The sequence below is a fragment of the Myotis yumanensis genome, unplaced genomic scaffold (genome assembly GCF_028538775.1).
Source record: "Myotis yumanensis isolate MYYU_CA2020_CCGP unplaced genomic scaffold, mMyoYum1.0.hap1 SCAF_2, whole genome shotgun sequence".
In the NCBI taxonomy this organism is placed as follows: domain Eukaryota; kingdom Metazoa; phylum Chordata; class Mammalia; order Chiroptera; family Vespertilionidae; genus Myotis; species Myotis yumanensis.
In genome coordinates this window covers 183,284,983-183,309,805 of record NW_027223753.1, presented here as the reverse complement: position 1 = coordinate 183,309,805, position 24,823 = coordinate 183,284,983, and the positions used below count along the sequence as shown (strand labels likewise).

General features: G+C 40.7%; 1 protein-coding gene across 6 annotated transcripts in view; it reads left to right on the top strand.

The window, feature by feature from the left end:
- The window catches only part of NLGN1 (neuroligin 1), an 835,296-nt gene that overhangs the window by 608,011 nt on the left and 202,462 nt on the right, over positions 1-24,823 (top strand). The window lies entirely within an intron of this gene.

Genomic DNA, 24,823 nt, shown 5'->3' with positions numbered 1-24,823 from the left:
CCTAGGCAGTTGTGAGAAACACAAAGATGTCTATAATAAAATCAGTCATTGGCAAAGAGTTTATAACCTGGGGAAGATGAATTAAATGAGTTTTTTAATAAAACATATTGGTCCACTTAATCTGTCATAATCTGACCTTTCCTCTCTAATTTACTTTCTTGCCATTTCCCCTTCCTATGCCTCAGGTGTTCTAAATTGGTGCCTCTCAAACTGGTTTGACAGATCAGTTGCTTTTGATTGTTCGTTTTATTTCTAATTTTCAGTGGAGGAGGACATGGTTCTACTGCATGTGACTGCATGTGACTAGGAAACTACTCGTGACGCATGACTTGCTACATTTCCCTTACAGTCCAAGAACTTCTTTATACTATGTTCAAGGCCACCATGAGTCCACTGATGCTTTGATGTCACAGCAGGGTCAACTTTCCATAAAATTGTGTACACATTTATTCCCAATGTCTAAACTTATCTCTTGTGGACAGTTTGCCAGTGAGTTAATGCAGCAATTTTCAACTGGTGTGCTGCAAGAGTTTTTAAAACATGCAATATCTGATTATTTAATCAGGGGCACTGACCTCTTTTCCCTTAGTCCGTGGTCGGCAAACTGCGGCTTGTGAGCCACATGCAGCTCTTTGGCCCCTTGAGTGTGGCTCTTCCTAAGCCTTAGGAGTACCCTAATTAAGTTAATAGCAATGTACCTACCTATGTAGTTTAAATTTTAAAAATTTGGCTCTCAAAAGAAATTTCAATCTTTGTACTGTTGATATGTGGCTCTGTTGACTAATGATTTTGCCGACCACTACATTGTCAAAAAAAAAAAGTCGTGACTCAGTGGGTGAGCCTTGACCTATGAACCAGGAGGTTGTGGTTCAGTTCCCAGTCAGGGCACATGCCCGGGTTGTGGGTTCAATCCCCAGTAGGGGGCGTGCAGGAGGCAGCCAATCAATGATTCTCTCTCATCATCGATGTTTCTATCTCTCTCCCTTCCTCTCTGAAATCAGTACAAATAGATTTAAAAAAAACTTTAAGAAATGAAAACAGAAAACAACAATAGCCATCTGGAGTGAATGAATCAAAATTATATTTTTTTATCAGATCGCCAAAAAATGTATTTTTTGGTGTGCTGAAGAATTTGAATAGTTTGTGTGTCCCATGAAATTAAAAAAGGTTGATAATGACTGAGTTAGTGGATTGTGGTTTTAAGCAACACTCTTAAATCACTTGCAATTTGCAAACCATGTGGTACCCTCTGCTAGTCCACTTGTGGTTTTCTACTTCCTGGAATGACTCTGACTTCTCCTGAGTAACCCCCAGCTTAACTGTCAAAACTCAGCACCTCCTCAGAAGCCATCCAAGATGGTGGTTCACATCCCCACTGCTCTGCTTACCCTCCGCTTATATCACAGCCCTCATTACCTGCATGTGCGCACATGGGTTCATCTTTCTGAGTAAAAATCCTTAAAGAAAAGGCCCGTCTTTTCTCTCCAGTGCCTAAAAGTGCCTGGTGGTCACCACAACATTTAATATCTAATTACTAAATAAATGAATCACCAAATGAACCAAAGGGCATGTAGATGGCTCCGGCAACACGGAATAGGAAGATAATGTATTCATTCTGGTTGAAGGACCTGGGGAATATTTCACTGAAGAAGCAGCATTTGAACTAGCCTTTGGAAGGAGAGGATGTTGGCTGGCTTAGGAAGGAGCAATACAGGCTTCCGGTTGAGATGGCAGTGGATAAAAACCTGAACTCAGCTCCTTCCATGAACACATTGAATTTACATCTTCGAAAAGAGCAATTCCCCTGTAGAGGGCATGCTGGAGGTAGACGATCATAGATTCTCTCTCATCCTTGATGTTTCTCTCTCTCCCTCTCCCTTCCTCCCTGAAATCAATAATTTTTTTATTTTTTTTTTTAAAGAAAGAAACTGACTTATGTGGCTAGAATGATAGGCATCTGGCGGACAAAGGTAGAGAGAAATCTGAAAAGCAGGGCATTTGTGAAATCATGAAAGATTTGGGGCATTTTGGAAAGATTCACTCATGTGTTCTGTTCAGCACTCCCAAGCAACAACTGGACGCCATGTCCTACCTTCTGTCTTGCCTCTAAAACAGTGGTCGGCAAACTGCGGCTCGCAAGCCACATGCGGCTCTTTGGCCCCTTGCGTGTGGCCACGAAGTTTCAATCGCTCTGTACATGCGTACCCGCACATGGTATTTTGTGGAAGAGCCACACTCAAGGGGCCACAGTTTGCCAACCACTGCTCTAAAACATAATCCTCACCCTCAAACAGCTAGTGGAGTGGCCGGGCAAGCAACAATGGAACCTGTCTTCAGGTTTTAAGAATAAAATGGTTTAACAGATATTAAACAGGTAAAACAATGCCTGGCACATTGGGAGCACCCTGTAAATGTTAGCAATAATCACTTCCATACTTGATTTCTCCCCTTAATCTTATCAGTAAAGTCAGAACATTTTTTAATGCATTCAAATCTAAATGTCAACTCTTTCATGTACATATGTTAAAGAAAACAAGCCACCAAACAGCTAATAAATGATATGAAATCTCAATTTAATCCTCTCTGAATGTGTTAATTATCCTGACTTAATTATCCAAAGTGGACGTGCAGACGGCCAAGAGACATGTACTGTCAGGTATGTGTATCCAATAAAACAGGACATTGAATTGGTTTTGTTTGTCTCTTTTAGCCATAGTTTGCAGCCCATCTATCTGTCCGAACAGAATCTAAGTATAAATTGTGTTTTTAATAAGCTCTAACATGTATTGAGAGCAGATTATATCAAGCAGTGTGCTCCGGTTTTACATGCATTACCTCTACTGTTTAATCCTCACAACTCTATGAGGCAGACACTATTATTATCCTTTTTTAAAGATGAGAAAGCTAAGGCTTAAAGGGATTAAGTAATTTGCCTAAGGAAAGTAGAGCACAGCTCTATCCCCAGAAATCAAGCTCTTAACCATATCTTAAAGCCTATCTATCCAGAAATACGTTTTAGATATTTTGTAGTGTTGTCGTAACTGTATTGGGTGATTCCTCTTGTCTCCATTTCTCCCATACTTTATGCTTCATTCTTTCAAATGTGTTTTCTTAATAATGATAGTATAGTTTATTTTTCTTTTCTTTTTTTCAAAATCAGGTTCTTGGGGTTCTGAAAGCAGTTTATACTGAAAACAAAGATAGACTGGAAAAAAATTTTTGAAATCTTTTTCATCTTGGAAAATAATTACTTTTTCTTTTTATTGAATTACATGTAATATAAAATTATTATCATTCACATGTCATTTGAATAAACAGTCTATTTTTTTCTTTTTACTAACTCAGTGTTATAATTTTCTTAATAGTAGTAAATGTATCATCTTTTATTGGACCAGGTTTTACTATCAGCACAGAGAAGAATTCAAAGTCCTCATCACATAATTCTTAAAGACCATTTTTATTTTTTTTATTTTTTAAATATGTTTTTATTGATTTCAGAGAGGAAGGGAAAGGGAGAGAGAGAGAAAAACATCAATGATGAGAGAGAATCATTAATTGGCTGTTTCCTGCATGGCCCCCACTGGGGATCGAGCCCACAACCAGGACAATGTGCCCTTGACTAGAATCAAACCCAGGACCCTTCAGTCCACAGGCTGACCCTCTATCCACTGAGCCAAACTGGCTAGGGCTCGAAGACTTTTTTTATAGTCACTCCTCAAAGAGAGAATGGTCATTTGTTTTTATTTTCCTGTAATAAAGCATTTAATTAAACATTACATTTCTGTATGTCATTTGCAAAAAAGCTCAAATGTTGTATTTCAGACTTAAGAAAACCATTCTCCTTTCAGGCATTTTTAATAAATTGAGAAGCTTTGTCATTTATTATGATAAACATGAACTTGATCAAATTACTAATAAAGGACTTCTAATTTATCTTTTGATGCCTTCATTGCCTTGGGGAATACAGTTTTTTAAATAATGTGACTTTTAAGTCACACATATATTTTTTTTCATTGTTCTATGTTAGGATTAATTACTTGCTGACTGGCATTTTGAGTTGGGTCCTATTTTCCTCTCACCTAATTATATCCAATCATTTTGTTATCCTTCTGTAATTTTATGACAACTCTACTACAAGTATTGTGACTGTAGATTGATGTGCCACAGCTTCTTATATTCTTGTAATTTAAGGCCTATTAGTGGCAGACTGGGGGAAAAAAAAACAAGAACTTAATTGGTTTCAAATTGGCTGTAAATTGTAATTAGAGGAGAAGAGAAGTAAGTCATAATTTAGGTGTTTTGTATCACAACAAAATTTAGAGGCATTGATCTGTCAGGGCACTGTTTTTTGTGGGGGGAGGGGGACAATTCCTGGTAATTAGACATTATGCTGCAATGCTTAGCCGAAACAGAAGTCAGCACCTGTGGAGTTGCTGATGAGCTTTAATTTGGCAGCAGAACTCCTTGTCATCCCATAGCCCTAGGTCTGGGGGTTTGAAAGTATAACTATATATATATTAGAGGCCCAGTGCACGAAATTTGTGCACCGGGGGGTGGGGTACCTTACCTGGCCTGCAATGATGCCAGTGTCCCTTATCCCAGCCTCTGGCCAGAGCCCCCGCCCTCCCTCCCCGTGGCTGGGGTGTGGACACTGGGCTCGCATTGCTGGGGCAACGCTGCCAGCATCCCACCCCGGCCACTATGGGAGCTGCCATCTCTTTCTTGGAGTGATGGTTAATTTGCATATTACTCTTTTATTAGATAAGATACTGGAGGCCTGGTGCACTCAGGGGAAAGAGGTCCCTCAGGCTGGATTGCGAGAGGGCACAGGCCAGGCTGAGGAACCCCACCGGTGCAGGATCCGGGCCGGGGAGGGATGTGGGAGGTTGGCCAGCAGGGTAGGGAATGCAGGAGGGATCCAGGGCATGTCTGGCCCATCTCGCTCAGTCCCAATTGGCTGGACCCCAGCAGCAAGCTAACCTACTGGTCGGATATGTATAAGCCTAATATGACGTGCACTGACCATTAGGGGGCAGACTCTCTGACCGGTAGGTTAGCTTGCTGCTGGGGTCCAGCTGATTGGGATTGAACATGATGGGCCGGACACACCCTGGAGCCTTCCCACAGTCCTTCCCCAGCTGGCCAACCACCCACATTCCTCCCCGGCCCTGATCGTGCACCGGTGGGGTCTCTCGGCCTGACCTGTGCCCTCTTACAATCCAGGCTGAGGGACCCTCCCCCACAAGTGCATACATTTCATGCACCAGGCCTCTAGTATATATATATAGAGGCTTGATGCACAGATTCGTTCACATTGAAAGCAAAATAATTTGAAGAAATATTTTAATATTGCTATTTGCCCTTTCTCCCTCATTGCCTGGGAGCCAGGTGACAGCCCCGCCCTCCACCACCGTTGCTGGTCGCTGTCTGCAGGGCAATCTGCAGGGCAATCGGGCCGCCGCTTGCATCCATCTTGGCATGGTGCCCCTGCTCACCTGCTCCACCATCCCTCCATGGATCTTTTCTTGTTGGGGCCCATTGGGGCTGGCAGCACCTCCACTTCCTCCCGCTTCCAGTGCCGTTTTCCCGATGCCTGTCATGTTCTGTGCCACCTCCTGATGGTCAGCACACATCATAGCAAGCAGTCAAATCCCAGTCAAACTCCCAGTCGAGGGGACAATTTGTTTATTAGGCTTTTTTATATAGGATATATATACTAGAGGCGGGGTGCATGAATTCGTGCACAGGCATGGTTCCTCAGCCTGGCCAATGATCAGGGCTGATTGGGACCAGCTGACTGGGTGGAGGGACCCATGGGAGGTTGGCTGGCTGTGGAAAGTTGGCTGTGGGAGCACACTGACCACCAAGGGGCAGCTCCTGCATTGAGCATCTGCCCCCTGGTGGTCAATGCATGTCATGGTGACCGGTCAACCAGTCATTTGGTTGTTTGATCCTTCGGTCACTTAGGCTTTTAGATAGATAGATAGATAGACAGATAGAGAGATAGATAGATAGATATACATAAACATATACATATGCATAAATATACATATACATATACTAGAGTAGAGGCTTGGTGCACGAAATGCATGCACTGGAGGGGGTCCGTCAGCCTGGCCTGCACCCTCTCACAGTCTGGAAGCCCTTGGGGTATGTCTGACTGCTGGCTCAGGCAGGGAGCGGGCCTAAGCTGGCAGTCGGACATCCCTCCAGCAGTCCAGGACACCTCACTCTCCTTACTGCCCACCTGCTCGCTGCTTCTGACCACTCAGCTTGCTGCTCCTTAGGACTGCCATGGAGGCCAGAGAGGCTCCTGCCTCTGCCGCTGTGCTTGCCAGCCAAGAGCCCAGCTTCTGGCTGAGAGGTGCTCCTCCTGTGGAAGTGCACTGACCTCCAGGGGGAAGCTCCTGTGTTGAGCATCTGCCCCCTGGTGGTCAATATGCATCACAGTGACCAGTTGTTCTGATCATTCCTCCATAATGGTCGCTTAGGCTTTTATTATATAGACTAGAGGCCCGGTGCACAAAAATTTCTGCACTGGGGGGCGGGGGGGAAGGGGTTCCCCCAGCCCGGCCTGTGCCCTCTCGCAGTCTGGGACCCCTCGGGAGATAACGACCTGCTGGCTTAGGCCTGCTCCCGGGTGGCAGAGGGCAGGCCCAATCTCTAAGTGCAGCCCCTGGTCAGGCTCAGAGCAGGGCTGATTGGGGAGTTGGGGCACCGCTCCGTCATGCACAGAGCAGGACAGATCGGGAGGTTTTGATGCCACCCTCAGTCACGCTCAGGGTAGGGCCGATTGGGGGGTTGGGGCACCGCCCCCTGCCACACTCAAGGCAGGGTCGATGGGAGGTTGCGGTGCCACCCCCTGTCACACACAGAGCAGGGCCAATCAGGAGGTTGGGGCGCTGCCCCCTGTCACTCACAGAGCAGGGCCAATCAGGGGGTTGGGGCTCCGTACCCTGTCACACACAGAGCAGGGTCGATCAGGGGGTTGGGGAGCTCCCCCCTGTCACTCACAGAGTAGGGCCGGTAGGGGAGTTGGGGCACCACCCCCTGTCACACACAGAGCAGGGCGGATCAGGGGGTTGGGGCACTGCACCCTGTCACACTCAGGGCAGGGCCAATGGGGAGGTTATGGCTCTACCATGTCACACACAGAGGAGGGCCCGTGGGGGGGGGGCGGGGGGGGGGTTGGGGCGCCACACCCTGTCACACACAGAGCAGGGCCAATCAGGGGGTTGGTGCGCTGCACCCTGTCAAACACAGAGCTGCAGGGTAATCAGGGGATTGGGGAGCTCCCCCCTATCAGGCACAGAGCAGGGCTGATCAGGGATTTGGGGTACCTTCCCCTGTCATGAACAGAGCAGGGCAGATAGGGAGGTTGTGGCCCCGCCCCCTGTCACTCACAGAGCCGCAGAGTGATCAGGGGGTTTAGGCGCTGCTCCCTGTCACACTGATCCCGGTGCCGGGAGCCTCGCTGCTCTGCTGATCCTGGTGCCGGGAGGCATATTACCCTTTTACTCTATAGAATAGAGGCCTGGTGCACGGGTGGGGGCCGGCTGGTTTGCCCTGAAGGGTGTCCTGAATCAGGGTGGGGATCCCCATTGGGGTGCCTGGCCAATCTGGGTGAGGGGCTGAGGGCTGTTTTCCTGAAGCGAGTGACTGCAGCTCCCAACCGCTCCTTGTTTTCTTTTTTTTTTTTTTTTATTCTGGGCCAGCTTTAGCTCTGAGGCCTCACTGCTGAAAACATGGATACAATGTTGCGGCCTGGCTGGATGAATCCTGGCTGAATGAAAGCCGGTTTCTGGGGTTTTGTTTAGCTTCTTATTTGCAACATAGTACATAGTTGCTTAGAGTTGCAGCTGAGAGGCAGGCAGCGGCAGGCGGGGAACATTGGAGTCCGCAGTCACTGGAGCAAGCGAGCCTCCCTGCTCGCTTCAGTGCCTGGCTGCCGCGGCCATCTTGGCTGACAGTTAATTTGCATATACTCACTGATTAGCCAATGAAAAGGGTAGCGGTCGTACACTAATTACCATGTTTCTCTTTTATTAGTGTAGATAGCCTTCCACTAAGACACAGGACATAGAAATGAGTTGCTTGGCAAGTGGATTTGAGGAATCACCTTCCATTAAAGTTGTCTAATCTCTCATATACATTGTTGCCACCAGAAGCCATCTCTGGCTGAAAGTAATATTGATCATACAATGGTCATGGTGTGGATTTGGCTGCCACATCTATCACCCATTCTCTCTTAATAAAATGAAAAAACTCTTAGATATTGAAGAGATGTCCTGGATATTGTGAAGTCAGATATAGAAGGAAGAATAAAAGATTCAGATTGGCATTCTCCCTGGGCATTGGTGGTGATTTTGAGGGAAGAGAGAGTTATAGTTAAGATGATTTCTTTGCATTTTCAGTTAAGTGACTGTAGAATGCAGTAACAATACAGATGGCAAGTGGTAACAAGGCAGGTAAGAATATACTTACCAGTATTTTTTATGCCTTCTTTAGCAAGTGAATGAGTTCAGAGCTTTGTATATCATTATTCATGAATAAGCAATCTGTACATGGGGAATTAGCCAGAGAGGCGGTTTTTATTTTCACAGTTGACTTTTTAGAATTATGAAAACTTAACTACTTTAATTCCATAGGCTTGTACATCGTTTTGACACATTCTGTAATGAAATTTTATGGCAAAGTAAAGCATTTTTACTGGAGAGTACCTGTTTCAGTTAAATTAGATAAAAGCGCATGAATTGGACACAGTTCCCATCCCATTGCAAATGAATCTCACTTTTACAGATTTGGGAAAAGAGCATTCAGAGTGCCATGTTGTAGCACTAAATAGAGAGATTTTATATATTTCATCTTGCTTCTTTCTTGCCATTTCCCAGGGCTCATCAAAATGCCGGAAACACAATTGGTAGGTATATATTTGTTGAAGAACTCATAAATAAATAAATGAAAATGAATCAAAAACTACTTAAGGGCCCAGCTAGTGTGACACAGTGGTTGAGTGTCAATTTATGATCCAGGAGATCATGGTTTGAGTCCCAGTCAGGGCACATGCCTGGATTGTGGGCTCAAATCCCAATAGGGGGCATGCAGGAGGCAGCTGATCAATGATTCTTATCATTGATGTTTCTGTCTCTCCCCCCCCTTCCTCTCTGAAATTAATAATAATAATGATAATAATAATAAATTACTGGAGGAATTTGCATTATAAACCACTTGCATATATTTTAAATATTAATTAAAAACATTAATACATCCTTTACTTTTAATTTCACCTGCCTTATCTCTGTCAACACATGGAAGGATAATTTAGAATTAGTCATGTGCTTTATATGGTTATTTTGAAAATATTTTATTTCTTACAGTAATCTGTACCATTTTTCTAAGATTTTTAAAGCAGAAATATATAAAGTAATAATTTTTCTGATACCTCCATACCTGAAGATAACTTATATTGCCAAAAGTTACACATTTTCTTATGCAAGATATTGAGAACTCCTAAAGCAAATGCCAGATCTTTCCCATTCAACCCTGTGGGTTTGGGGATGAAATGTGAGTAATCTGATCTATAAATATATTCACAAATGTGTATAACATCTGTATGTGTAGAGAGTATGAACGGCTTCCTGTTGCTGTTTAATACTTTTCTGAGTTTCCATGATGTGCCTGGTGCTAATTGGGAACCTCAATTATTCTCCGTCTGCGCCCACTGCCCAAGCTGCCAGCCATCATACTGCTTGGGCCCCAGAGCCTATGGCAGAGAGCCTGACAGGGTAAATGGTTCAATCCAGTATTTCTTCCTGGGCAACTTAGCTAGTTAATATAGTAAAGGGATCACTGTCCCCAGTATTGATTTAGGCAATGAAATAGAGCCATGGGTTATCACGGCGCAAAGGCAAATTTGCATGGAAAAGATGGTATATTAGAATTCCATATAACAGTATTCTCAGTGCCAATGAGATGGAATTGCTTAAGAGTGGAACTACTGCCCTAACTGGTTTGGCTCAGTGGATAGAGCGTTGGCCTGCGGACTGAGGGGTCCCAGGTTTGATTCCGGTCAAGGGCATGTACCTTGGTTGCGGGCACATCCCCAGTGGTGGGTGTGCAGGAGGCAGCTGATTGATGTTTCTCTCTCATCGATGTTTCTAACTCTCTATCCCTCTCCTTTCCTCTCTGTAAAAAAATCAATAAAATATATGTTTAAAAAATAAAAATTAAAAAAATAAAATAGAGTGGAACTACTATAAATGAAGGGATGGGGGGGAGGTAACTTACATAATCAAATTTGTGGGCATGATATAAAATATTTACTCTTTGTCAAATAGTGTATTAAACTAAATGAAATGAACCTTTCTGAAAAAATCTTGGGAAAACCATACCTCCTCTTTAAGCTGATAGGCATATTTTTAAAGTTATTAAGACTCTTTTTTGGTGAAAATGAACATCCATGACTTCTTTAAATATTAGAATCAAGGCATGTATCATCACCACCTAATGAGAATCCTTAAGTGCAAGCTCTGTGCAAGAAGCTCTATATGGATTATTATTTTTAATTTTAAAAACAATATTGCTTTTTATAGAGAGGAAGAAGAGGAGAGAGAAAAACATTTATGTGAGAGTGAAACAATGATCAGTTGCCTCCTGCATTCCCCCTTCCAGGGATGGAGCCCACAACCTGGGCATGTGCCCTGACCAGAAATTGAACTGGCAATTCTTCAGTGCACAGGGTGATGCCCAACAAATTGAGCCACACCAGCCAAGGCATCCTATATAATAAAAGAGAAACATGCAAATTAACCATCCATCTGCTATGCTCAAGTCATGCCCACACATCACGCCCACCAGCCAATCAGGAGTGAGTATGCAAATTAACCCAACTAAGATGGCTGAGGCTTGGGTTGCCCCTGGCAATGGAGGAAGCCAAGCTTCCCGCCTGCCCTGGCCGGCCCTCAGCTCTGCTCAAGGCTACAAAGTTTCAATTATAGAGGATAAATAAATCCCAGAAAAAAAAGGAAAGGCTAGGAGCTTGGGTTGCAGGGGGCATGGCCAGCCAGAAAACGGCCATCAGCCCCTTATCCAGGCTGGCCAGGGGGACTCTCCCACCCTGAAGTGGCTGTGGGCAGCCTGAAAATGGCCCTCAGCCCCTCACCCAGGCTGGACACACCCCCATGGGGTGAGGGTCCCCGCTGTGGGGCTTGGCCAGCCTGCAAACAGACATCAGCCCCTTACCCAGCCCCTTAGCCAGGCACCCCAGTGGGGACCCCCACCCTGAAGGGGGTGTGGCCAGCCTGAAAACAGCCCTCAGCCCCTCAGCCAGGCTGGCCAGGCACCCCAGTGGGGACCCTCAACCTGAAGTGGGTGTGGCCAGCCTTAAAATGGCCCTCAGACCCTCACCCAGGCTGGCCAGGCACCCCAGAAGGACCCCCACCTGATCTGGGACACCCTTCAGGGCAAACCAGCAGGCCCCCACCCACGCACCAGGCCTCTATCCTATATAATAAAAGGGTAATATGCAAATTGACCCTAACAGCAGAACAACTGAGAATGACTGGTCACTATGACACACACTGACCACCAGGGGGCAGACGCTCAATGCAGGAGATACCCCCTGGTGGTCTGTGCGCTTCCACAGGGGGAGCTCTGCTCAGCCACAAGCCAGGCTGCTGGCTGCCAGCACAGCGGTAGTGGTGGGAGCCTCTCCTGCCTCCTCAGCAGCACTAAGGATGTCTGACTTCAGCTTAGGCCTGTTCCCTGCTGGCAAATGGACATCCCCCAAGGCTCCTGGACTGCCAGAGGGATGTCTGACTGCCAGCTTGGGCCTGATCCCCTGGGGAGCAGGCCTAAGGCAGCAGGTGGTCATCCCCCGAGGGGTTTCAGACTGCAAGAGGGCACAGGCTGGGCTGAGGGACCCCCCCCCTCCCCGAATGCACAAATTTCTGTGCACTGGGCCTCTAGTTATTTCTATAATTTGATGCTATTACAAATTAATGGGAAAGAACTGAGGCACAGAGAAGTTAAGTGACTTTGCTGAATAAACATAGCAAGCAAGTGTCTGAGCTGGACACTGGAACCTGACTGTGCTATGGTAACATAACCTACATTCTTATTCCACTGTACACACTGCATCCAAGAGCCAAAGGCTCCTATGGATTCATAACTAATATCTGTAGCTTCTGAATTCTGACTTTTGTCATCCTTAAAACTGCTGGTGAATTGGAATGGAGGCATCTGTAAAAATTACTTAGTTTTTCTGAGGGCATTTGAGAGTGGCCATCGTGGAGCCACAACTATTGGACTGGAGGACTTTGATTCAGAGACATTTGTATATTTCATCTGTGTTTTCACATGCCACTTGGTATACATTCTATAATAAAAATTTGGGTTGGGTTTGAAGATGGTAGAAAGAGCAGTGAATTAGAATGTTTCCTCTATTCCAAATAAACCTGAACAGACTGCTCCATCTCATATGTTAGCAGATCATACAGCCTCAACCATGCATATCTTGGACTTTATGAGTTGTGAAAAACAGAGGAAGAGGAAGCAGAGGTAGGGCAGGAAAAGAGAAAATGGGACCCAACGCTGGAACTGATTTAAAACTGCAAAAAGAGTCAGACATGTGTTCTCTTTTATTCTCCTTGAGCAATAAGATTTAAAGCAAGTGGAACAAAACTTTTCCTTGGAGCTCTTTCCCATTACTCTCTCCCTCTGCAAGCAAATATTCATTTTTTCTTGAAGGACATTGCTGATCAGAATTAAACTCTTCCTTCCTCTTTCTAGCCACACACCAACCTGTCCTACAGCTCAGCTTACTTACTCTTATACCTTCAAGATTCCTCCACTTAGAGTCAATCAGTCATGTGAAGAGCCAAGCTGTAATTTTGTGCTTTTCACATTCTTAAGTTATTTTACAATGGGATTGTAAGGTGTTTTTAGCTGGCTCAAGCTGATAAGAAAAACTATATGAGTGTTGGCTTCTTGAGGTTACATCAATGTTGTGAATTATGTAATGAAACCTGTCTGGGTTGCAATTCTAAAACTATGATCCTTACAGCACTGAGATAGAACACCGAAGGGGCCATTTAGGGTCCCTCAGCCATTTTTAGCTTGAGAAATCAGATTCTTTTCCACTTAAAAAAAAGGTTTGTTGAGTGTATTCAACTTACCATATTGTCAATATTTTGTATTACCAGCCCTTGAGAGACATATTGAATCCTGAGGTTTGATTTCTCCATAAGGTTATTCTGCCTCTTAAATGAGATCTCAATATCTATTCTAATGGTGTTTCAAAAGTTTTCACTTGGGATCTTTTGTGACCTTGGTGTTGTGCACCATTTGTGCATCTTTAAAAGGTTGTAATGAAGTTCTGCCGCACACAGATTATAAAAGGTCAAGCAGAAAGTTGGGAGCCAATGAGACTGGGAAGAAAAATTGCGCTTGCTGCAGAAGTTGAGGGATTCATTATATTGATGCTATGGGGTTTTCAGCAGAGTAATAACTGGGTTAGCAATAGAATGTAAATCTTCTCAGCCACTTAGTCTGAATCTGCTTCTTCTTGATTTGTGGGGATATATTTTTAACAGAGTACAAGGAAAGTCATTACACTCAGAGGAAAGCCAGTGGAACTGGTAAATGCACTGTGGATGGGCCAGCCAAAAAGAAGAGCAGAACTAGAGGAATAAAGAGTATCAGCAGTGTTGTCAATCCATCTATAATAATAAAAGCATAATATGCTAATTAGACCGGACATCCTTCCAGATGAAGCCAGGGCTGTGAGGAAAGCATGGGTCCTGGGTGTCAGAGGGAAGCTGGTGCTGGCAGCCAGGGGAAGGAAGATCTACTCTTGCACGAATTTCGTGCATCGGGCATCTAGTATGAGATAATAGTCTCAGAAGAACTTTGCATAAGTAATTCCTTTAATTCTTAAAAGGACATACATAATTGTCTTTAACTTTAATAATTTAGAGGTACAAGGATAGCTAATTAAAATCCTTAAAATAGCTATCACAGATCACAGTATTAATGAAAAGGATTTGAGAAAAAATAACATAAAAATAGCTTCAAATCAATTTATTTAGTAAGGACCAGCAAGGTAAGCAAATGAGGTTTGGGATACTCCAAAAGGGGATGAAACTCAAAAGTTACTAGTTCTTCACTGAATATTCTTTGGATGCATTTTTCTAAAATTGGATTTTAGAAATTATGTGCAGAAGTGCAGCAGTTGATTGCACATCTTACCAGCTTACATTTGGGGTGAAATAATGTCTTATTTAAATAATCCCTAAGCCATCTTTCGACTTAAGTCAACTCTCTGAATAGTAGTTGGAAGTAATTGAAGCCTAGATATTCAACAGAATTAGTTCAATGTGTTTCCTTAGGTGTGTATGTGAGAGAGGGGTGGAGTAAGAAAGCTTTTTTCTAAGAGAAATAAGGAATAATAAGATATGTTTTTATAATATTAAGACTAATGTTAGGAGTTTGAACTTCATTCAAACCCACTGATCTAAATTGAGTAATTAAATTTTTTAGAAAAGTAAAAATGACTTTTTAGAAAGCTTTTGAAATTTGGGATTGAGGGGCAATGGAAAATTACTGGAAATTTTATTCAAAAGCTTGCTTAATAATTATCAAATGTTAAGGTATCAAGGATTATACTCTAAGATAGAAGAACTTCCTATAGTTCTATTTTCATATGTGGCACTTTATTTTATGTGGAAATTTATTTTTTTCCTTATTAATGCCTGTTAAAGGACCTCTTAGGCCAAGTGCAGTTTGAGTATCTCTGTTGCTCACATATATAATCCCAACATTTCTTAAAGCTTTGTTTTTAAAAATTCTAATTGACTAAATATTAATAAAGAAGACAATATAATTTAGTGGCTTAAGTATTACTCAAAAGGAAAACAATATTTATATGAGCTTAAATGTTATATCATGGCCCTTTAAAACTAGATTGGTCTCTGTATGTCATATGTATCACTTATTCATATAGTCTCATTGTTCAGAGGAGAAAACTATTTTTCTATCTGAATTTTTTCCCCAAAATATAGGTATCATTGTAATCACTGCCTTTGTGATAACAGAAACATAATCACTTATTAATATGTTAATTTTTACCATTTTAGAAACCACCTTTCTTTTTTAAATATATATTTTTATTGATTTCAGAGAGGAAGGGAGAAGGAGAGGAAGATAGAAACATTAATGATAAGACTGCTTCCTGCACGCCCCATACTGAGGGTTGAGCCCACAACCCAGGCATATGCCCTGACCTGGAATAGAACTATGACCTCCTGGTTCTTAGGTTGATGCTCAACCACTGAGCCACGCCAGCCAGGGAGAAACTACCATTCTATTAAAATGATGTATGCAACATTCAAAACACTCTGACTGCCTGAGCCAAAATGGCTCAGTGGTTGAGCGTTGACCTATGAACCAGGAGGTCATGGTTCAATTCCAGGTCAGGGCATATGCCAGGGTTTCCCAGGGTTGTGGGCTCGGTCCCAAATGTGGGTCAGTGCAGGAGGCAGCAGATCAGTGATTCTCTCTCATCATTGATGTTTCTATGGCTCTCTCCCTCTCCATTCCTCTCTGGAATCAGTGGGATTATATTTTAAAAAAAACCTTTGATTTACTCATTTTAATGATGATGTACATTTTATAATTATGTATAACAAATAATACATTTATTATGTTCTCTATTAAGTATGACATTATATTAAAGCTGATAATAGCAACCAATCTTTGACTTGGCAATGGTATCTATCTCATTCATTCAGTCAGTCATTCAACAAACAGTTCCTTAGCAATTGCTCTATACCAGGCTATAAAAAATTTCCTCTGAGACAGGTGCCTATTGTTTAGCAGAGAACCAGATATATAGGAAAATAATTGCTATTCAACATGGTAATATATATATAATGGAAATCTGTAAGTATTATATATAGCAAATAGAGTAGTTACCAAAATGATACTTTGGTATGTACAAGAAAACAGGGTGATTGTAGGGAATAAGTGAGATAATTTAAGGGTAGAGCTTCCAAAAAGCACTCAGTGCTATTAGAGTTAATTGCTCACCATCTACCAAGTATTTATTGAGGCTCTTCTGTATCCCCCACTGTATGAGACTGTTCAAGTGTAAAAATAAAGAAGGTAAGCTTCCTGTCTTCAAAGAAATTACTGCCAAGAGAAGGAGGCGGTGGCAGAGTAGAGGAAATAAAATCATTATCATCCAGCATGAGAAAGGCTTCAACAAAACAATGCATGATGCTTGTGGCAACCTGGAGAGGAGGAATTAATTAAGCTTCCTAAGTGGATTGGGAACACTTTACTAAATGGAGAAAGTGGAGGAAGAAGAAACAGTAGCCTAAGCAGGTGAATTGACACTTGCTGGGCAAACAAAGTCGATCCAAGGAGCCAGAACAAAAAAATATACCAGTTTATGGCCTGAAAAGCAAGGAAAGGGAATCTGATGTTTGGGATGAATTTCAGGGAGATGTCTTGAGATAAAAGATAGGTAAGGTGGGTAATGCCATGAAATTTATTAACCTCTGAGCATGCAAACTCTTCCGAAGGGCATATATCTTCCATTTTAGTTTATAATGTTGCAGATATAAAATGGCATGACAAAGTAAAAGAAGAATTTAATATATCAGTCTCTCTCTAAGAGAGGACCAAATGTAATAGGTATAGAAGAACTAAATAACATAATAGATAATATACATATTATAAATATATATTGACATTTGCATCATGATAATAAAGCATATTCATTCTTCTTACGTACACTTGGAACATTAATAGAAATTGAACAATTATGAGGTTACAAAAAATCTTATATAAAGTTTCAGCATTACCAAAATTTTCTTATTAAAACACAACAAAACTAGAAATTAATTAAAATACTTTCCTCCCTGGAAATACTATAATTCTACATTAAACAACCCTGGAGAAAAAGAGAAAATATAAGACCTAATTTCAGAATTTAAAAAATTAATACAAAAGCACAACATATTCAAACTTATGTAATAAAAATAAGTTATCAGAGAAAATCATAACCTTAAATATTTATATCAATAATATGAAAGGATGATAGAAATTAATTCATTTCTCATTTAAGAAAGGTAAATATGAGTGTGAGTGCATACACCCACAAAAAGTAAATAATGAAGAAATTGTAGTTAAGTAGAAAAGGGAGAAACAGTAGAAATCATAAACAAAGTAAAAAAGTTGGCATTGTGAAACATTAATAAACTAAACAAACTACTATCTATCTTGATCAAGCAAAAAAGGGGAGAAAAAAATATATGTGTTATTATAAATTCAGACAAAATTTTTAGTGATAAAAAAGAGAGTAAAAGACACAGCAGATGCTGAAGTACCAATAACTGGATAAATTTTAAGGATAAACAAGACAATATACTGAGAAAAACATATTGAAAACTGCATAAAGACAACACTTCATTCCTAACAGAGTGCTGGAATTTAGTAGCTATAAAATAATTTTTGGATGAATTAATTAATTAATAATAACTTAAGAGATGGGAGAGTAGAAAGAAGAAAATGAAAATAATTTTGAGTATTAGCTCACTGTCTTACTTATATGAACATATACTATAGTAATTAAGAAGATACATTTTGGAGTCAGATTTATAATTTAAATTTGAATATTTTTTTAATATATTTTATTGATTTTTTACAGAGAGGAAGGGAGAGAGATAGAGAGTTAGAAACATCAATGAGAGAGAAACATCGACCAGCTGCCTCCTGCACATCTCCCACTGGGGATGTGCCCGCAACCCAGGTACATGCCCTTGACCGGAATCGAACCTGGGACCCTTCAGTCCACAGGCTGACGCTCTATCCACTGAGCCAAACCGGTTTTTGCTAAATTTGAATATTGATTCTAGTACTTACTAGCTATATAATCTTGGACATATTACTTAACTGTTTGGGTTTTGGTTTTGAACTAGTTTAATTATAATACCTATCTGTGTAGTTGTTGTGAGGATATACGTACACACACACACACACACACACACATATGTAATACTTAAAGCAGTAATGAGCACATTGTAAGTACTATAGAAATCTTAACTCTTATTATATTATGTAATAAAACATTTTAAAATATTTTCCAAAAACATCTGTATTTTAATGATATCTAATTATTTTATAAATGAGTACATTATATATACCCCTGAAGCAAAACTATTTTTATATTTTATGATACATGCTTCATGTTTTATCTGTCACTTATGTAATCATTTCTGAAATATGTTTGAAAAATATTCTTAAAATACATAAACCAACTTAACTTCTGAAAGAGACTTTCTTGGTGTAGAACAGTGCTTCTCAACCTTGGCTGCGCATTAGAATTACCTGGAAATCTTTTTAAAATCCTGATTTCTGGGCCTCATCCTCCAGAAATTCTGTTTCTTTGTTATGGGGTGGGGCCACAACATTAGTAACAAAGAAACAGTAAAGGGTAAAGGGAATCAAATACATGGTGATGGAATGTGGTTTGACTTTGGGTGGTGAGCACACAATGCAATACACCTTCTGGTAATCACCATACTGTTGTCTGTGTCTAAGAAATTTTTGTTTGTATGTTTTGCTTGTTTATTTCCCACACATGAGTGAAATCATATGGTTCTTGACTTTTTCTGTCTGACTTACATCACTTAGTATGATATTCTCAAGATCCATCCAAGTTGTCTGAAACTGTGAAAGACCTGTTAAAACAGACTTAATTCCAACTGCACTGATCCTATCTAATAAAGAGGTAATATGCAAATTGACCATCACTCAAACACACTAGATGGCCGCCCCCATGTGGACACAAGATGGCCACTACAAGGTGGCTGGCAGGGGAGGGCAGTTGTGGGCGATCAGGCCAGCAGGGGAGGGCAGTTGGGAGGGACCAGGCCTGCAGGGGAGGACAGTTAGGGGCAACCAGGCTGACAAGGAGGGCAGTTGGGGGCAAGTGGGGCGGCAGGGGAGCAGTTAGGTATCGATGAGGCTGGCAGGGGAGTGGTTAGGGGGTGATCAGGCTGGCAGGCAGAAGCAGTTAGGGGCAATCAGGCAGGCAGGCGAGAGGTTGGGAGCCAGCAGTCCTGGATTGTGAAAGGGATGTCCGACTGCCAGTTTGGGCCTGATCCCACCGGGGGGTCTCAGATTGGAGAGGGTTCAGGCTGGGCTGAGGGACACCCCCCCCCCCCATGCATGAATTTCATGAACCGGGCCTCTAGTATGTAAATGATTCTTAGACTAATTATTTATGGTCTTACTAATTTAAATTTACAGAGGTAGTTTATTCTTTATCTTTTTATCTTCTGTTCCCCTCATTTAGAACAGATAATTTAATAGCTAATGTAATTTGGAAATAAATAGACAGGGATGTTTTTACAGATTCCAGAATAATATGGCTCAAAGAAAAAATTAAAGTTTATCAAGATAGGGTATTGATATTCAGTCAATTTATTTCAAATATGGCTAAGTAACCTGTCAACTTATTCCAAATTTGAGTATGCTTTAAAAATAAAAAGTTTTGCCCAGCCAGCATGGCTTAGTGTTTGAGCATCAATCTATGAACCAGGAGGTCACTGTTGGATTTCCGGTCAGGGCACATGCCCAGGTTACAGGCTCGATCCCCAGTATGGGGTGTGCAGGAGGCAGCCAATTAATGATTCTCTCTCATCATTGATGTTTCTCTCTCTCCCTCTCCCTCTTTCTTTGAAATCAATAAAAAGATATTTAAAAAATTAAAAAGTTTATTTTCTTACTTAGTTTTTGCTGTTGACCTAGATGTGAATTCCATCTAAATACAGTTTTTAGATGGATTATGGAACAAATCTGTGTATATGCATATGTATCTCATAATTTTGGTTGTTTTTAGGTTATGGAAGGTTCTACTGTAGCAGTATAACTAGTCAACAAGGATTTAGTATGTGGTCTGGAGATAAAATCATGTCTCTGTGACATTCTTTTCCTTTAAATGCTAAATTCACACTGGTCCTTGCTTGGGGGCAAGGTGTGCTTTAGTAGGACTTCACATCTGAATGATCTTTTTGCGTTGGTAATCATGACCTATACAAAGGATCAGAACCACAGTTTGTTTAAATAACTGGCCTGGTATTTGATAGGAGAGAGAGTGGATAGAAAGTAAGTTTTTCACATATTCTTACTGAAACTAATGTGTTTTTCTCAGACTGTTATGCTTTTGATGATAAGAATAATAACACAAAGGAACTTATTTGACACAGGTAATCGAAAATCTCTTCCCTTCCTGGCATTCCTGATTTCTTTGCTTAATAAACATTATCTTTATTTCACTGTTTCACTGAAACAAGTTGTCTTAACTCCCTCAGATAAAGAAAAAAAGAAATTCAAAAGCACTGTCACAAAATAAAATAAGTAAATAATAATGCTGTGCTTAATGTTGTGGAGTTGGCAAATCTTCATCTTATTTTTGTTTTTCTGTTAACAGACTGAAGTACCGTAAACTTGATAAATTTACCTTTTTACCTCCCAAACCTTCTTAAATTAATCATAGTACAACTAGGAATTTAGTGAAGCTAGGATATATTTGGGTGTCTTATTACTGACTATAGAGGCTGTGTAAAGTCTAATAATTCTACTGAGTATTTAGAAATTGTGGATCAATAATTGAAAATTCAATACATAGAATTGATTTTCTTCTGTTTTAAATGAGGAAGAGATTTATAATAACATTTGATTAGAAAATGGGTCTTAAAGGTCCACATGGGGGGTCAGTGTTACTTCTCTTCTCAGTGCTATTATTGAGTTAGATGAAGTTTTCATTGGGTTAAGGTAGGCAGATCTGAGTAGATTTCTCTGAAAATAATTGTTCTCGGGTCTCCTCTACTCTAATGAGGGCACAATGTTCTACCAGAGGAATTTCATTTGGCAAAGTTGTTATAAATCTGTGCAGACCAGCTCCATTGCCTACTCATCTGTTACACCCTGTGCCAGGGATCCCCAGATGTCTAAACTTAGACACCCTTTAAGAAATGGGATAATCACATTTATCTATTTGAAGAAAATAGTTTGAGGCATTTGGAAAAAAATTCAAGAGGACATAAATATTAAAGAAAGTCAATGTGGAATGTTCAAGTACAGAGAATTGTCTTGAGAATCAGGACACAAACGTCCTGAATAGCACACCCAAGTTCTCGACTCAGAAGCAATACAGGGTTTCCTCTCAGCAGGCTGGCCTGAGGCAGAACTGGGAAGTGGGTGAGGTTTGAGTACTTTTTCACCCCTTTGTGTCATTCCTGTTAGAAATGTATGTGCATTTGCATTTTAACTGGCCTCACTTGCTCTAACTACTGGAAATTGGCTTTTCAGGCACTGTGAAAACAGCTGAGAGGGAAAGAGTTTCTGTGCAGGGTGGCCTTTTACAGCTTCTCTAAAATCACTGTGCAGCAGATACCTGCTCTGTCTAAGCACTCTAGGGCCCTATCTTGAGGATAAGTCAGGTAGCACAGCAAAAATGTTGCATAAAATGCAAATATTGTAGAAATACAGAGGCAGCTATTGGAAAGCTTCAAATCTGCCCCAGCCTGCTACCATGAACCAGGTGTGGTAGATATTCTGACCTCCATGTTTCTCCTAAACCATGTGTGTCCATTTTGCACTTAGAATTAGCAAAACATCATTTGCTTAACCGAAATGTTCACCTTAGACTGATTTTATTCACCAGCCTTTTCGTTAGCTTTAAAATATAATCAATTTAGAAAATATTGATACTACTAAAGTTATATTCCAGTGGTTCTCAACCTTCCTAATGCCATGACCCTTTAATACAGTTTCTCAGGTTGTGGTGACCCCCAACCATAAAATTATTTTCATTGCTACTTCATAACTGTAATTTTGCTACTGTTATGAATCGTAATGTAAATATCTGATATGCAGGATGTATTTTCATTGTTCGCAACCCATAGGTTGAGAAAGAACTGAGCCACAAGGCCCCTTTAATTGACTTTAGTTCTGCTTCATTTTAAACTCTTAACATGGCATATTTCTAAGGTAATAGATGGAGTAAGAGACATTTAAAAATTGTCAATGTAATAAACTGAAAGCATTTTGTTAAATAGTGAGGATGTTACACATTAAGGTATATGCACATATTAAATTTAATAGTAGGCTTATATTTACACCTAAAGCATGCTGGGATCTAGGCTAAATCATTGAAATGTGTCTTACAGTTAGTGAGCATGGGTGCACTAGGATCACAGCGGTGTTTTGGAAATGTAACTCTGATCGTTGCACACAGGCCAGATTTGAGGGAAAGAGACCAACCAAGGTAGACAGGTTGGGCAAGTGATAATATTGGAATGAAATGTGACATGAGGACTCCCCAACCCAATGAGAGACTTTATGTCTGAGGAAAGAGCAAAGGAAGAGGAAGCAGTTTTGATCTTGAGTGAACTGGAAGATGGTATTGTCACATAGGGACCAGAGAAAGGCAGCAGAAAACTAAATCCAGCCTGATGATGAAGAATTTGTTCTGATATTGTTATGTAATTGATGCCAGTAGAATAACATATCAAGATGAGAAAATGTAGACGCAGGAGTTATAAGTTGACAACTTAAAATAATAAAACTATGACAGTGGTGGCCACATCAAGGGCACTGATGGCAAAACCAAGGATTGTGGTACAATGATGAGGTCAGAGTTGAAATTGGGCAACATGAATGTGAGGTCGGCTGGATCTGTAAAACTATCTAAATGCTTGCCACACTGTTGGTAGTCCAGGGAAGGAACAGGCAAAGCAGGCACTGTGGGTGACAGAGGAAGGGTATTGGGCTGGCTGTTTTAGCATAAGCAAGGGGCCAAGAATTGGTTTGGGAGCCCCACAGAAGGAAATGACCATAGAGTCCAGAGTAGCTATGAGGAAGTGAATGATAAGTGAGTGATTGGGGAATAGATGAATGAATCATTACCGGTATTAAGTGTTCATACTCATGAAGTATATTTGAAACATAAATGACTCAAATTGAAGACATCATGATATATTGCTGCTACCAATATAAAGGGTATCATCTTCCCTTATTAATAAAATGAATGACTGAATAAAACATTCCTTCTCATGTGAAATTTTATCTAGGTATCAAATGGCTTCATTATCTAAATAATACCTTAAGTTATGTTTGTATGGCATTAATAGAGAATATATAACTCAATCATTAAATCAGATTCTCAAGAGAATAATGAATCAATAAAAAAGAAAAAAAATACATTTAACAAGTTAAAGAGCCTAGACTTTCAGAGCTGAAGCTAAAAAATATTTAATGCAACCCTTTGTGTGTTTTTTTCAAATGATGAAGCATAATATAGTTATATTAGGGGTACAGAGGTCATTCCTTTAATATAAAATGACATTTTAATTAATTATAAAGTTTATACACAACTTTTATATATTTTAACACTTTATTTTATGATTAACTGAGTTTGTGGTGTATATATTTTAATAACTATTAAAAGTTAGAATTTCACAGTGGGGTGTGGTGGGGACTTGTCCTGGGGGGCGGGGGTGGAGTGGGGGAGGGTCAATCAGGGAAAAAGGAGACATACGTAAGATTTAAACAATAAAGAAAAGTTAGAATTTCAGAATTCTTAACAGAGAGAGGCCACCTTAGAATATCTGAATAGTTTTAAGAAGAATATTTAAGAGGGTATCTTTTGAGCATAGAGCTGGTAAGATTTATCTAAAATCATTTCCTCTGCTGGTAGAAAACTCTTAATTTGAAATCAATTCTTTGGATTAAGACATTGATTCTCTGCTTCAGTTCTCCTCCTTGTAAAAGTCCACATGGATAGTAGTGAAGCCTAAAAGATTATCTTGGAAATCCTCATGAAAACCTTAATTTGCTTCTTTACATTTGGTTGAAAGTACAGCAATCCTAATTTAACACTAATCAGAATCTCAGTATAACTGTTAGTGACACCACTGAAACTTCTGGAATGTGATTGATGGAGCAGACACATTTGAATCTCACGTCTTGTCATCACAGTGTCCATTTTGATCACTTATTTCCCCAAAAATACAAAATGATAGTCACAATCTTGCAAAACGTAAGATCTACAGGGGAAAGATTAAAGTGGTCTTTTGTAGGTCAAAAAAATGAGAACCATTATTTTTAAACCACTATTTTTAAAGTACTAAAAATATCCTGACTTAAAATGTAAATAAATATGGGGTAATAAGTAAAATCTTAACTCCCACTTAGTATAAAAGCACATGTCAGCTTATCAAATACACTAGAGGAAAATGGAAACCAATGCAGGAAAGGTGTCAATCTCAATCAAATTGAAATCAGTGAGAGAGTCAGGAAGAGAACTCTAATGGGAATGGTTGTAGTGTAAGCTTATTTGGAGTCCAGTGTAGAAAGGAAAATCTCAGAATGAAAGGCTTGTTTCCAAATGGAGGATTGGGGTATAAATGATAACTCTCATATGCTTTTGCTTAAGACTGGCTCTGTTTAAATACCTAGGAAAATAAAGACTACCCAACAGACCTTATAAGTCGCAATGATTGCCCATTTCCTATTGGCAAAGCTATCTGTATATATAAAGAGCCAGGGTCTGTAACATCCAAAACAACCGAATGGATGACCGAACATCAAAAGTCAGTACTGCAGTCAGTGCTGCTGGCGTGGCAACCCAGCACTGACTGCCACGGGGGCTGCGGACCAGGCCCAGAGACCGAAGCAGGGTCTCATTCGCAGCCTCTGTGGCAGCTATTGATCAACCCTTGCCTCTTTATCTCTCTGGGCCTCGCCAGCAGCC